Source organism: Chiroxiphia lanceolata, chromosome 5, assembly GCF_009829145.1.
Source record: "Chiroxiphia lanceolata isolate bChiLan1 chromosome 5, bChiLan1.pri, whole genome shotgun sequence".
NCBI lineage: Eukaryota > Metazoa > Chordata > Aves > Passeriformes > Pipridae > Chiroxiphia > Chiroxiphia lanceolata.
In genome coordinates, this window is record NC_045641.1 from 68,399,397 (window position 1) to 68,414,546 (window position 15,150).

General features: G+C 45.5%; 1 long non-coding RNA gene across 1 annotated transcript; it reads left to right on the forward strand.

Annotated features, from left to right (window-relative positions):
• The first annotated feature begins 1,194 nt into the window (after positions 1 to 1,194).
• On the forward strand, positions 1,195 to 9,618 carry LOC116787432. Its single transcript, XR_004357289.1, has 3 exons — positions 1,195 to 1,468; positions 2,074 to 2,203; positions 9,445 to 9,618. It is a non-coding gene; the product is annotated as an uncharacterized LOC116787432 (long non-coding RNA).
• Positions 9,619 to 15,150: the final 5,532 nt, after the last annotated feature.

The following is a 15,150-nucleotide window of genomic DNA, read 5'->3' on the forward strand; positions in this document are numbered from 1 at the left end:
TAAGTGATTTATCTGACTGGAAACCCATCAGGCAAGACCAAATAAGAGAGTTCCTTCCCACCAGGGAACCAAAATTACTTTTTACGTAGACTTTTTACATTAAACACAAGTGGGAGAAACGGGAGTAGATGGGCTAGGGGGAACTTACAGCAGCTTACTCTCAATCTGTCTCGGCTAAAGGAGGTGTCTGTACGCTAAAGGCAGAGGTCTCTGGGATATTGAGCAGGGACTGCCCATCTCTCTGGCTCTCTGAGCTGCTGGGATGTTCTGGGGCCCGGCTGGGTTGCTTTTTGTTGAGTTAGTCACCATGGCTCACAAAGGTGGAAGAGGGAAGTGCTGGAGCACAAGAGGTTGGTCAATGTGGGGAGAGGGGCAGGAATGACATGTGACAGCAACTACCTTCCCCTATATAGTGCCTTGAGGTGCTGTAGATCTGAGATTTTTTAACTAAAAGTAAGTATTTTAACAGCATTTTTTAATTAAGTTGGTTTAGTTTTTTATGAATACATGAATAAATGATCACTTCTGTTAGAGGTGCCCTACTCCAGGTACCTCATTTCAATCTTGTACTGGCAGAATTGGTGGGGTGACCTGCAGCACAAGGGTTGAATGGGCTGGGTGACAAAAGGTTAGGGTCAAACTGCCTTATGTTGGTTTTTCTAACTGGAAAACATTCATGCAACAGCAGACCACAGGGACCACGGCTCTGCCTCTAATCACTTGCCCATCACAACAAGGCCATCTTTACCTGCCCATCACAACAAGACCATCTTTCCACCACTATTAATACTAGGTGTGTGCATCCCCTGCTCATAGCCCCCCTTGAGAGATGGAAATTAGGCGTGGATGTCTAGTGCCTTTCCTACCAAAGGAGACAGAGTATCTGATATGCCAACGTCATTGCTCCCCAGGCCTGCCCTGGTCAAGCACAAAGCCTGTTCCTGGAATGCTTAACTATCAGGTTTTCTTGCCAAAAATGCATTGGCAGAGTGAATTTTGTATAAGGTCACAGCTTCATGCCTCATTTCTTTTGGAGTTTTTGATCCAATGCCAGGAGCCCCAGAGCTGATTTGTTGCATCACTGAAAAACAGCCTGAGCATCAGAAGGTTTTTAAAATCAAGGCCAAAGTTCAAGGCTTTGGTCACCGTCAAACTCATGAGATCAGCAAATCTACATAAAGACCACTATATAGTACACTTCTTTTTGGGTCTCCATAGATCTTAAATATTTGTTTGGTTTTTTTTATTTTAAGGCATGAGTACATGTTCTGTGCCTTTTATTTTTTAACACAGAAGCCAAGAATGTTGCATTTTGTTGTGTTGACTGTCTTGCCCTTTGCTTTCTGGCAGATTGACTGGAACAGACCAATCACAGAAGCACTCTGATACTCTTCAGGAAGGTGGATGGCACCTGGAATGTCTCACCCAGACCACTGTCCTGGTGTGCAGGAAGAAGGATGCTAAAGAGGTGAGTATGAGATGACAGTCTCTTTTGCTGATACCACTGGTGAAACAGGAAAGCTTTCCAATCACCTTTTCTTATATCCTAGGGTAGACACTGGATAAAAAGTCCTTTGTGGCTTTTCCCATGGAAAGACACGCTTCCCCATATGGTGGCAAATGTGTGAACTTGTGGCCAGGCTCACCCTACTTCTTCTCCAACCTTTGGTACACCTTTTTTCAGTGGTGCTTTCAGTTGAGTTTAAACTGAAAGAGAGGAAATTTAGGTTAGATATACTGAATAAATTCTTTCCTGTGAGTGTGGTGAGGCCCTGGCACAGGTTGCCCAAAGAAGCTGTGGCTGCCCCATCCCTGGAAGTGTTCAAGGCCAGGTTGGATGGGGGTCTGAGCAACCTGGGATACTTAAAGGTGTCCCTACTCATAGCAGAGGTGTTGGGATGAGATAATCTTTCAGGTCCCTTCCAACCCAAACCATTCTATGATTTTATCACTGAATCCATGATAAGGGAGACCAAGAACCAACATGAAATGAACAATGGACGAGGGGACTTGTTGGCAAACATGCTCCAAAAAAGCAATTTCTTTCTTCCTCTTTTCTGTTTTTCTGCAAAGATCCTGCTCCTATGTCAGAAAGGTATTTTCTTTTATGTCCCTGATTTTCATGGGTCCTGAAGAAATTACTGATGGGAGCTGGCCAGATAGCGAGACCACACTGGAGCAGAACTCGGCAGAGTTTGAATAAGTGAGTACTGTTTGTTAGAAACTTCTGGAAACTCCCACCTCCCTTTCCTTTGGGCTGAAACCCTTTGCCATGCTCAAACAGGGCTGAGGTAGCTACCCTTGCTGGTGGACACATCCTCCTGGAGTCTGAGGGTGGCTGGCAGCTCTGGCCAAGGCAGTGAGTGCCCTGCTGCCCTCACTCTGCACCTCCTCATTGCCTCCTCTTTTTTTCCCCTTGTTGTGATTTATTGAGTTGGGTTCTGCGGCTGCTTCGTGGCTGAGTGTAGGCAAGGTATTTTTAACAGTTCATATGCACCCACTTAAAAGAAAAAAGAAAGGCAAAATAATACGGTCAGCACTGAATTATAAGAGACCAAGAATGCATCCAGAGCTGAAAGCCAGTGGCTGGATGGCCAAGTCCTGCATCCTGCCAAGGCTCTCTTCAGAATAAACTGAGTGGACAGCAAGTTTCATTGCTTCAAATTGGGATTTTAAAGGAGGGGACTGCCTCTGTGGCTGAAGTACTTACTTTGTGATCTGAACTTCTCCAAAACGAAGGTATTTAATTTTTATAGAAATTTCAAATCCAAAAGTACAGTGTTTCAACCTCTAGTGACATCTTGCTGCTTGTCCTGATGTGGTCCATTTTAAATGGACCAATTTAAACGGACAAGGACAAGGACCACAGCAGGAGCAATTATAGCTCCTGCTATAATTAGCTGTGTAGCTTCTCCATTTCTCTTCTCAAAGTACCAGAAAGAACAGTTTTTAAGCATTGTCTGCACTTTATTGGCCTTATAGTGCTTGATATGAGGATACTTACTCTCCAACACTTGGACTTGTTTCAAGGACAGTCTGGACCACCCAATCTAGGTGGAGGTTTGGAGTAAAAACCTGGATTTTCACAACTTAACTCTGCAGGCGAAGTTTTCTTCTCCTTTCCCAGGAGAAAAATTTTCATTCTTCTGTGTCACCAAGTAATCTGCTCTGTTAAGCCAATACTGAGGTCTGTCTGAACTAAACCAGAATGTTACAGAGAGAAAGAGTCTGGTTACGCATGAGGTGGTGGGATCCGTCCTTCTTTTGTAATCACTGAGGCCACAGACATACTGTAGCAGGTTTTCCAGCATGAATACGTGCTAAGCAAAGTATTTCCATATCTCAGGCCTGCATAGCCTCAGATCTCCACATGTGGAGCCCTCCTGCCATTTCCCACCTGTCAGTCCCAGTTCCAACACCTTTCCTGAGCCTGCTGAGGGGTTAAGCCCTTGTGGAGTTACGGGCCTCCAGTGGCATGGCTTAAAAGCCTTGTTACAGGCAAGGACTTTGTGAGGGCCTGCTTGGAACAGCTTGGTTGCACCCTTCACTCCCCCTTGCCCCATCCCAAATATCTTCTCCAAGACAGCAAACTCAAGACTTCTGCTTGAGAGACATGGTGTCATTCACATCTTTGAGGTAACGGGGAGACCTCACTGCAGTTACAACTTCCTTGAGAGGGGAAGAGGAGGGGTAGGCACTGAGCTCTGCTCTGTGGGGATCAGGGACAGGACCCCAGGGAATGGCCTGAAGTTGTGTCAGGGGAGGGTTAGGTTGGATATCAGGAAAAGGTTCTTCCCCCAGAGGGTGGTTGGGCACTGAACAGGCTCCCCAGGGCAGTGGGCACAGTACCAAGGCTGACAGAGCTCCAGAAGCATTTGGACAATGCTCTCAGGCACATGGTGGGATTCCTGGGTATGGCCCTGTGCAGAGCCAGGAGCTAGACTGGACCTGTGGGTCCTTTCCAACTCAACGTATTTTGTGATTCTGTAACTCTGAGGGACAGACCTATTAGAGCAAGTCCAGAGGAGGCCACCATGGTGATCAGAGGGATGGAGCAGCTCTGCTGTGAGGAAAGGCTGAGACAGTGGGGATTGTTCAGCCTGGAGAAGAGAAGCTTTGGGGTGATCTAATTGTGCCTTTCCAGTGCCTGAAGAAAGCCCACAAAAAAGATGGGGAGAGACTATTTCCAAGGGCCTGGAGTGACAGGACAAGGGGGAATGGTTTCAAACTGACGAACAGCAGGTTTAGATTGGATATTAGGAAGAAATTCTTCCCTGGGAGGGTGGGGAGGTCCTAGCACAGGTTGTCCAGAGAAGCTGTGGCTGTCCCATCCCTGGCAGTGTTCAAGGCCAGGTTGGATGGGGCTCTGAGCAACCTGGGATAGTGGAAGGTGTCCCTGCCCATGGCAGGGGGTTGGAATGAGATGATCTTTAAGATCCCTTCCAACCCAAACCATTCTATGATTCTACGATATCTACATCCTTCCGGAAAGCTAATGGAGTTAAATTTACCCTTGTTCTCATAGCTTTACTCATGGACTTTTCCACACCTTGTGGCACTTGATTGAGAATGAAAGTTCCATGTAGTTCTGACCGCATCCTCCAACACGTCTGTGAAGGCCCCAGGGCTTTCGTATGGTTGCTAAAACATCACAAACAAACATGGTTAGTGTGCCCCGTCTTAACATTCAGACTGTGAGCTGCACAAGGCCACCAATCTCCCCAAAGGTCTTCTGGTAAAGGAATGCAAAGTAAAAAGCAAACAAATACGGATAATCATGCCACTGGCTAAGATGTGTTACCAAAAATTACTGATGACAAACCTCAGAATTGGGTGATTCATCCAGGCACCCAAGAAGCACTTACAAGAAACCACATGACTAATTATGCTGGAGGTCAGGGACAGTTCTGTGCAGTTGACACACGTAATTATACACTTTACAAAAACCAACCCTTGTCCTCAAGGTAAATAATGTGCTGTTATTGAGAGAAGGCTATGAACTGCTTGGAACTCCCCCTCTTGGGCTCCTTTTCTTGGTCATGTATTCTCTGCACAGCACCTGGCACAACAGCTGCCCAGGCAACAAAAAAACCCAAATAGCCCAGACCAAAATGTGGCAGATCAGAATTGCCCCCTGCCAATGCTGAATTTTGTGTGGTGGCATTTCATGCGGGGGATTTCAACTGTGTTACACACACAAAGGCAAGACCTGACCCTGTCTTCCCAGATGAAATTTAGTGATACAACCTGGATTAGTGGGGTGGAAATCCAAGCAAAGAGGCTGATGAGCCTCCACAGAATTTAAGTGATGGGAGGTGAAATGCTACGACCCCATCCCTCCTGGTGAGGCAGTGCTTCTGTCAGCTGAAATGGGGCTTTGAAAGTGCTGAGATGTTCTCACTTTAGTGGGGAATAAATCAGGTCTAAATTTGAATGTGTTCGATGACACTATAAGCTGTACAAAGCTATAAGCTAATTATTACAGGAAACTCCTCTTTTGGTTATTTCAGCAAAATTTCAGTGCCTCTGTACATCTGAAGAGCTGGAACAAAGCAACTGGGTTTTGACTTTCACAATTTACCGAATGTGGCATTGATGGTGAACTGTATGGTGATGTCAGGACAGAGTTATATTTGTTTAAGGAACCTTCAGGCTCAAATTCCAGTTTTGTGAGTGCTCGGAGAGAGGAAATAGGGAAGTTCAGAGGAGAACAAATGTTTCCTGAACTTTGAGTTTCTTTGCTTTTATATACTACCAGATTTTTCTGTGATGTGACCAGCTGTCCTTTATAAACTTTACTTTATCTCTGTGGCATTTTGTGTCTAGAAAATTATTAAGCTGTCATATTTGAGGACTGGAAAGAACAAAGGGCCGAAAGAGTTTTTTCTACCTGTCAAGTTACTCAGTTGCAGCTGAGTCCCTTTGCAGACATGCGTTTCCACTGATGTACATATGCACCATGGGCTGGTGCTCCTCGTGCTATGGGAGCTACAGATACAAAAAAAAAAAAAGTATTCATCTATATGCATAAAAAATATACCACCTGATGAGGAGGACTGTGGTGCTCAGCAAAGCTCCCTATTACTTATTAGCCAGCCAGTGGGTCTGGCCTGTCTGTCTCTGTCCTTGGCAATAAAACAAAGATGAAAGGTAGCCGCTGATGTGGAGGCAGACTTGAAAGTACAGTAGCTATCTCAGGCCCTCTCCTTATCAAAGGCTGGGACAGCAATAACTGTACTAGATGGAGCAACAAGGACGTGGAAGGCTGGGCTGTCAAACAGTTACACCTTGTGAGCAAACAGCAGTTTCACATCCCCGCGGGCACCCAAACACGGTTGGCAGCTGAAGGGAGGCTGCAGCAGATGGTGCCCAGCTGTAGTACCAGCCTCCTCCTTCTCCATCACAGGCACCAGGGCAAGTGCCTCCCCAGCTGGGGAAACCTTGCTGGTAACTAGGTGGTGAAGGCTCCCAGGCAGAAGCCACCCCTCAGACCAGCAGAGGAAGCTCAGCTGTCACCGACCTGGCTCTGCCAGGCTGGGAAAGCACAGGCTTTCTTGGCTGAGAGTCCCACAGACCAGCCCCTACTCAGGCCAAAATCAAATGGCAGTGAGATCAGCCTTCTTCACAGATGTTAAAAGAGTCATCTCAAATGCTGATAGAAGGGTGGGACATGGGAAGAGTTTTTAGGGGCAGTGGATCATCCTTTGAGAGGAGACTGCTAGAGTTTTAAACTTCGAGCTTCCTCAAGCACCATGTTGAAGCCAGAAGAGTTCTAGCTGATCCTAGCTGATCCTAGTGGAGAATTGCACTCAGCCTTGCCTTGAATCAATAACCTGAGCAAAAAAGATAATGCCCCTCTCAAGAAAAAAATAAACTGAAATACTGAGTCAATCACGGCAGCTTTTGTTGGCTTCATAAAATGATTTTTTTTTTCAGCTCCCTAAATTTGTCCATTTGTGTCTCGAATGCACTAGGGCTTGATGTACCTGACAAATTGTCTTACATAACACAGTCAACAAATGTGGCTTCTGATCATGCTCTCTATCATGAAATTACTAAGTGAAGGTCAGAAAGACAATTTTTTTTTGGTAGGTAAGCCAACCAAATCTTTGGAGTTGAGAGTGCAGTGTTAGTGCTGGAGTTCCTCTCTACAGATCAGTTTTTCAGTTAGAGGAAGAAAGCAGAAAAGAGCCACAAAGGAGATGCAGAAGACACAACATACACAGCAGTGGATATTGAACTGGAAAGAGTGGCATAAAAATATGTTTGTCTTGGGTCACAAGGACTTCATCAGGAGATGACACAAGATCCAACACTGTCTTAAATACCAAATTCCACAGCAAACTTACTTTTTCACTACAGAATAATGGTGATGTGCTGGGTGAACCTATATAAGAAGGGCATGGAACCGTTGAAGCAAGTCCAGAGGAGGCCATGAAGTTGATAAGGGGACTGGAGCACCCCCTCTATGAAGCCAGGCTGAGAAAGTTGGGAATGTTCAGCCTGGAGAAGACGTGTTGTGTGGAGACCTCAGAGCACCTTCCAGTATCTGAAGGGGCTACAGGGAAGCCTGGGAGGAACTGTTTCTCAGGAGCTGTAGTGACAAGACAAGGGGGAATGGCTTCAAACTGACAGAGAGGAGGTTTAGATTGGATATTATTATAATACTATAATTCTTCCCTGTGAGGGTGGGGAGGCCCTGGCACAGGTTGCCCAGAGAAGCTGTGGCTGCCCCCTCCCTGGAAGTGTCCAAGACCAGGTTGGATGGGGGTCTGAGCAACCTGGGATAGTGGAAGGTGTCCCTGCCCATGGATGGGGGGTGGTACTGGATGATCTTCAAGGTCCCTTCCCACCCAAATCATTCTGTGATTCTATGTTGAAAGTAGCTTGGTAAGTTTTAAGGAGTTTTTAAAACATTAGTTGAACATAAAATTCCTTTTGAACAATTTTCCAGGTTTACAAGTGAAGCTTGAGGTAGCAAAAACCGGGGGTAGCAGGTTGCAAAAAAACCTCTCAGGAAAAAAAGACTTCTAACACATTTTCTAAAAGTGCATCAGTCTTACCCAGAACCCTGTCTGTGTCACACAGCTGATGTTCCTGGCAACCCCAAGAGCTGCTGGATCCAGGCTACACAGCGTTATGTAACGTGGTTTGCTTCATTTCAACCCTGATAAGAAAATTCTTGGAAGTCGCTTGAAAAACAGTAACTATGGTGCTGATTCGTTTCATTTTGCTGCTACGAGGGAGGGTCCCGAAGGCAGCCAACGTGATGGGAGAGGTGATGGGTAGTGAGGGTGCCTTCCCAGGTGTTTTCTAATTCCTAAGAATAAACTAAGTTTTGAAAACTTGAGCTTGGAGCATTTTTTCCCCACTTATATCTGTCCTAGTGGTCAGCATTAATATTAAACACCGAAGTCCCAAAACACACATTTAACCTGAAAAAATATCTGGGATGGCAGGGAAAGAGGAGGGACATGGGAAATGGGCCTGGAAATGGCATCTGAAGTAGCTGAGTCCTGTTCCCTGACACCATGTGAAAACACAGGGTGTAGGTTCTTCCAATTTTTTATTTTTAAATTGGGTAAAAAGTTTTCTCCTCCTGCTGCTCTTGGAAGCTCCTCCAAAACCCCCTTCCTCTGATGGTTTGAAACATTCTTCTGATTTCTTGCTTACAGTTCTCTAAGTGTAGCTTATATGTGCAAACATGGTCTTTAATCTAAATAGCTATTCTCTTTCACATATTTTCAGAAAGAAAAGTCATATACCTGCTGAGATTCTTTTTCCCTAGGCTAAAAAAGAGCTAAATAAGCCACTTCTCTTGTGGTTTTTAGTGTGAGATCATTTGTTCCATTTGTTTTAATTTCCTTTGATAGAGCTAAATCAGTTCAGCTTTTTGAAAATTGTCACCTTATAATGGTTCCAACTCTTAGGACCTCATAGTTTTTGATAATTTTGACAATTTACCCCCATCCTTTGCAGCAACTTCACATACACCTTCATTGAAATCCTTGTTGCAGCTCTTCCAGTCTGAGTTCATCAGTATTGGACTTTAGTGACCTGAGCTGCCTGCAGCATGCAAGAGGACCTCTAATATGGAAAATATTACTATTTGCAACCAGTGACCTACCAGTTTAATATAAATATTCTCTAAAAGCATGGCTATAGACTTCACACTGAATTAGTGCATCATTTTGGAGCCAGCAAATGGAGAAGGGATATAAGTCTCCTCATCTCCCTATTACTTGTGGGTAAAATTAATACAGAGGTGCTTGACTGCATTTCCTGTGAATCAACAGCAAGTGCATCTGTATTTCCAGAAACAACTTTGCCCCTAGTGAACACCCTCATGGTGAAAACAAACTAAATGAAAATTGCCTCCAAGATCTAACCCTAATCCTAACCCTAATCCTAACCCTAACCCTTTCTTTTCCCTGTCTTCAACAGCAGAAAATCTCAGAGCCCTCTCACTGGAGTGACAGGAGCTGCTGGTTAAAACTGAGAGTGGGGCCCAGCCACCAGTCCGTCGTCGTGACTTAGATGGATAATTAGTCAGGTAACAATTCCACTGTTGAAAAGTCTGTGAGGCTGGGATCAAACCAACTCAGCACTGCAGGCAACTGTCATGAGATAAAAAGATAAGATGAATGAATGTGTATTGCACTTGGAATGCACAGAGCCCGATATAGATGTAAAATATTATTACTAAATGCACTAGTGCTCTGTTGTAAGGAGATTTCCTGCAAAAGCAACTGAATGGATAAACTCCAGAGACTCCGACAGTCATGACAATAAATCATGTGAGTAAAGCAGTACCTGTTCCTGGGCTGCACCCTCCTCTCCTGTAACAATGTCCCCTGGGCAAGGTTTATACCTGTGTGCCGTGGCCATAGCAACACCGCTGATGACAAATACAAGAGCTCGCTTGTGCCAGGTCGGTGAAGCCCACAGGGGCAGGTCTCTAGGTTTCCATTGCAGCAAGGAACTGCTGCTACTGGGGATGTGATCTTTCTGGCAGTAGTGCCAGAAAGCTTGGGGGCTGCCCAGTGAAGAGCTTCGGTGCAGTGAGTGAGGTAAGAGAGATGCCAGACCTATCAGAAATCTTAATATTCAGCTTTGCAGCAGAGGGAGACACAAGTGTCCATCAAAATATTTCAGAGTCCTCTGGCAGCTAATTTTTTGCATGATGCCCTCCTGCCCCTCAGACTGCTGCTTTGCTCTGGTTGTCAATGTGAGGCAGGTGCTGGAGCAGATCCATGGCTCCAGAGAGCTAACCTGCTCCAAGGCTGAACGCCCATCCGTGGGCAGCTAATGCACTCGCAGTGTGTTACGCCCAGAGCTTTGCTGGCTGAGTCGCTGGATGTATAAACTTTCCCATGATCATCTTGACAGTTTTTCTCATCCCCTCAAGCACAAAGCTTGTAAGTGGGAACAGAGCCACCAAGACAAATTTCTGTGGGCAGAAAGCAACAGATATGCTTGAGTGACTTACTTGCATTTAGTACTGTGGTTGTGTGTTCTGACAGAGCCACCACAGGTTCTCTCCCGGAGTGCAGAGTTTAGCTGATGATTCAGACGTGTAACAGCAGAAGCAAAACGACTACTTGTGGCTGATGCCGGGATCAATCACATATTGAAAGCACAGTTCAGGATTCAGCTTTGCTAAGTAGCACATCCAGAGGAGGGACACCAAGATGATCAGAGGGATAGAGGAAAGGCTGAGAGAATTGGGATTGTCCAGCCTGGAGAAGAGAAGGCTTTGGGGTGACCTAATTGTGGCCTTCCAGGACCTGAAGGGAGCCTACGAAGAAGATGAGGAGAGATTATTTCCAAGGGCCTGGAGTGACAGGACAAGGGGCAATGGCTTCAAACTGACAGAGAGTGGGTTTAGATTGGATATTAGGAAGAAATTCTTCCCTGTGAGGGTGGGGAGGCCCTGGCACAGGTTGCCCAGAGAAGCTGTGGCTGCCCCATCCCTGGCAGTGTCCAAGGCCAGGTTGGATGGGGCTCTGAGCAACCTGGGCTAGTGGAAGGTGTCCCCCCCCATGGTAGGGAGTTGGAACAAGATGATATTTAAGGTCCCTTCCAACTCAAACCATTCTGTGATTCTGTGATTCTTGTACATTTTGCTTTTACCACTCACTTTCTTTCACATCATGATCCTCTGCTACAAGAAGTACTCACCAGAACATCTGACACCTCTTGCCTCTCTTTCCAGACGCAGAGAGAAGGAGAAAGGTTGGCTGGCAGCTGCTGTAAAGTCACCAGTGTGGCTTTTTAGTACCAGGCAGGCCCCTTTGTAACCCTTTGACACACCACATTGCTGCAGTGCTGCAAAGAGCCCCTCTGCAAATGAGTACCAGGCTAATTGAGAACACAGGCCTAAAAATAGACGTGTCTGGGAAGTGATGATTTTCCCACAGAAACATCAGGTTTTCATAAAAAACTCTGAAAAAATGGGAGTTTTAAGCATAATGTAGAAAGGTTTTTGGTTACCAAGCTTAGATTTTATGTTCTTCTTTTTGACCAACACTGAAGATTTTTGTTGAAAACTATTTTTAACAAAAAACATTAGTTTTCCAAAGAAAACCACAGCTACTGACAAAATAATTTTAAAAAAATCATTAAAATGTTAGGCTCAGTTTACACTTTTTTTCCCCCCTGCTAATCTGCTTTCTTGCTCTTTCTATTTTCTGCCCTCTCCTTCTCATGTGCAGCCCATTTGGTGGTACTTCCATGGTAATAAGTCCTACTAAGTGAAACTAGCACACCTTCCTCAGTTCTTCCCTCACTGTTTTTTCTCTTTGTTCATATTTGTTACTCTTCTTTTTCTTCTATTTATCTTTATGAATAGTTATCTTTCCTTTACCTTTTCCTTATCATATTCCTCTGCTCCCTTTTTTGTCCAGCAGTTATATGTCTCTAATAATCTTTGTTCCTTCCTGGTTTCATCTTTTATTCTTTCTGGCACCTTTAATACCCTTGCTTTCATTTCCTTGTCTTCTCCCTAGATATTAATGCCTATTGGCAGTCTTTCCTATCTGTATCTTTGGATAACACATATTCCATAGGGATTTTAAAAGGTTAAGTAATTTTTAATCATAACACTACAAAAGCACAGAAGTAAATATTATTGTGTCCATTTTATGTGTGGAAAAACTACAGGCAGGAATATTGATTACTTTGGCCAAAGTCAAGAAGCAATTCTCCATTAAATCTGATGTCTCCTTCATCCATCCCATCCCATCCCGTGGTCAGTCTACTGGACTCTTGCTCTTTCTGCTGCCATGATCCTTCCACTGCTGTGACACTGTATTTCAAATCTTCCTGGAAGCACTTAGACACTGGACTTCTGCAAGCTTCAACTCTACTTTATTCTTCATCTTCCATCACTTAAAACTTGCCCTATAAACTTTCTCATATCTGGATCACCAGGCAACAGCAGCAGAAGCAGCTTTCCTGAGGAAGGCTGGGTATGAAAGCATCCGAGGTCATTCCTTGTGACCATACTATGAGAAGTACAGAAAAAATAGTGAAGATCCGGGAATCTTCATTCCACGGAATGCCAGAATCACAGAATGGATAATGTTGGAAGGGACCACAGTGGGTCATCTGGTCCCTCCTCCCTACTCCAACAGAGTCATCCCAGAGCACATGGCACAGGATTGCGTCTAGACAGCTCTGGAATATTTCCAGTGAGGGAGACTTCACACCCTCTCTGGGCAATCTGTTCAGTGCTCGGTCACTGCACAGCAAAGAAGTTCTTCCTCATGTCCAGCTGGAACTTCCTGGGCATTAGTTCCTGCCTGTGGCCTCTTGTGCCATTGCTGGGTACCCCCGAGCAGAGCCTGGTCCATCCTCTGTCCCCTCCCTGCAGACACTGACACACATGGATGAGGTCCCCTCTCAGTGTCTCCTCTGGAGGCTGAACAGCCCCAGCTCCCTCAGCCTTTCCTCCTCAGGGAGATGCTCCAGTCCCCGAATCATCTCCGCAGCCTCTGCTGGAGCCACTCCAGTCGTTCCATGTCCCTCCTGTCCTGAGGAGCCCAGGACTGGACACAGCACTCCAGATGTTCCTCACCAGGTCTGAGTAGAGGGGCAGGATCACCCCCCTCGTCCTGTTAGCAATGCTCTTTCCAATGCCCCCAGGATCCCATTGGCCTTCTTGGCCCCAGGACAAACTGCTGGCTCAGGGACAGATTGTTGTCCACCAGGACCCCCAGGTCCTTCCCCCCCAGAGCTGCTTCCCGGCAGGTCACCCCCAGCCTGTGCTGGTGCCTGGGGTTATTCCTCCCCAGGTACAGGATCCTGCATTTGCCTTTGTTGAATTTCGGACACATCCCTCCTTGGAGGCATGGAAGGATACAGGTTCAAGTGTGCAGGACATCATACCTGCAGAAAACTTCATATATGGTAGGATGAGCTGGCCTGCTGGGAGAACAAATGGTCTCTCCCTGAGAGGAGAAATAAAGAATGGGGTTAACAGACACACAGCATTTTCATCTGGGTTGCTTAGGCTGAGTTTCCTTTTCACTAGCCTTGGTGTTTTTCACATGAGTTTGGGTTTCAAAATGAAAGCTTGCACAATGATAACAGGCCTGTGAGAAGACAGCAGGAACTTGCCCCTGCTTTGGGCTGGGAAGGGTTAGTACTTCAAGGCTTCAAATTACTTACATGTGCATGATGTGTGTCAGTGGGGGATTTTTTTAATCATAAAACGAAAGAATGTATCTGGGTCCAGTCTGTTGGGCGTGCAAGTACACCATATCTAGGAAGTTGTTTCTGCAGATGAGAGAAATCTGATAAAACTTGGAATGCATTTCCAAGCAAAGTTCCCTAACTTTGAGGGGCCACTGAGATTCTATTTTGTGTTAGGGCCATGTGTTAATTATAGATCTTCTATTTCTAGTGCAAGCTCTCTTTTCACCACCCCAAATGACTTCAGTATAGTTTCAGAGGACAGAGACAGGCTAAGCACAGTTCAGACCAAACACAGCATGGGGTTTGTGCTTTTCCTCATCTTTTCTGGGAAGCTCAGACATTTCCAGAGGAGATGGGTGAGAGACAGCTGCATTCCTCAGGCAATTCAGTCTTCCCTCTGCATGGCATGAGCTTGGGCTGAGCAATCTCCAACACAACCCTCACGCAGGCCATGTTTGTGGAGGTGAACATCTACAGTGTGCTGTGCCTCCTTGAGGTTAGCGTGGTGTTCATCCCATAAATCACACAGCAGAGACCTCATAAACATCACTCTTGTGTGGGTTACCTGTTGGCTCTGACAAGGTTTTCTGTGCCACCCACCCTTTCCAGGGCTGTAGTCCTGTCAGCTCTTGTCTCCTCCACGTGTTTGGGCTTGAGTAGATCACCAGCAGGGCTGGAGGAAGTGGGGCTGGTGACTCAGTGGGCAGCATTCTTCCCTCTGAGTCAGGACTGACTCAAGCACCTCATATGTGGTACTGAGGGGGCTGTTCTGCTAAAGCTGCTGAGTTTTGGACACAACTGAGAAACCAAACTCTCCACCACTTGTGGCTTTTGAAACGTCTGTGGTCCTTCCTCAGCAGCAGTGGCATTTACCCAGTATCTTGATCACATTCCAGCATGGAAAATGCATTTCACTCACTTCCAGTTCCCTCTGTTGATTCAGTGAAACCGTTTATTCTTCATTAACGCAGTATGATGCATTAGTATCCCATATAAATATGTATACACTATTTCATGTTGTCTTTTGGCTTTAATATTGGCCAAAATGGCTTGCACACACATTACAAACCTCTTTTTTTATATGTCATTTTTCGTACATATTGAGGGATAGCATAGTCATCCTGCTCATACATGCACAGTGCTTCCACAAATGTTAACCAGAAATCTGCACAGGTAAAAAGAACATCACACTCCTCAAAGCCCAGTTTATCTCAGGGACAATAATATCAAGGGAAAGCTCTTGATTTCATCATGCAAAATCCTTTTGCCACATAAATTCATGGTGAAGTGCAAGTATTAGTGTCAGGGAGGCAACAGCCTTCAATACACGTGGCTTCTCCTGAGGCAGTGTGTCTGGTCTGAATAAGTCCAAATTCCTTTCTGTGTCCTGTTGCCATTATTATCCACAGCAAAAGTGGTTTTTGAAGACAACCACCTCCGAAAATTTTGTGC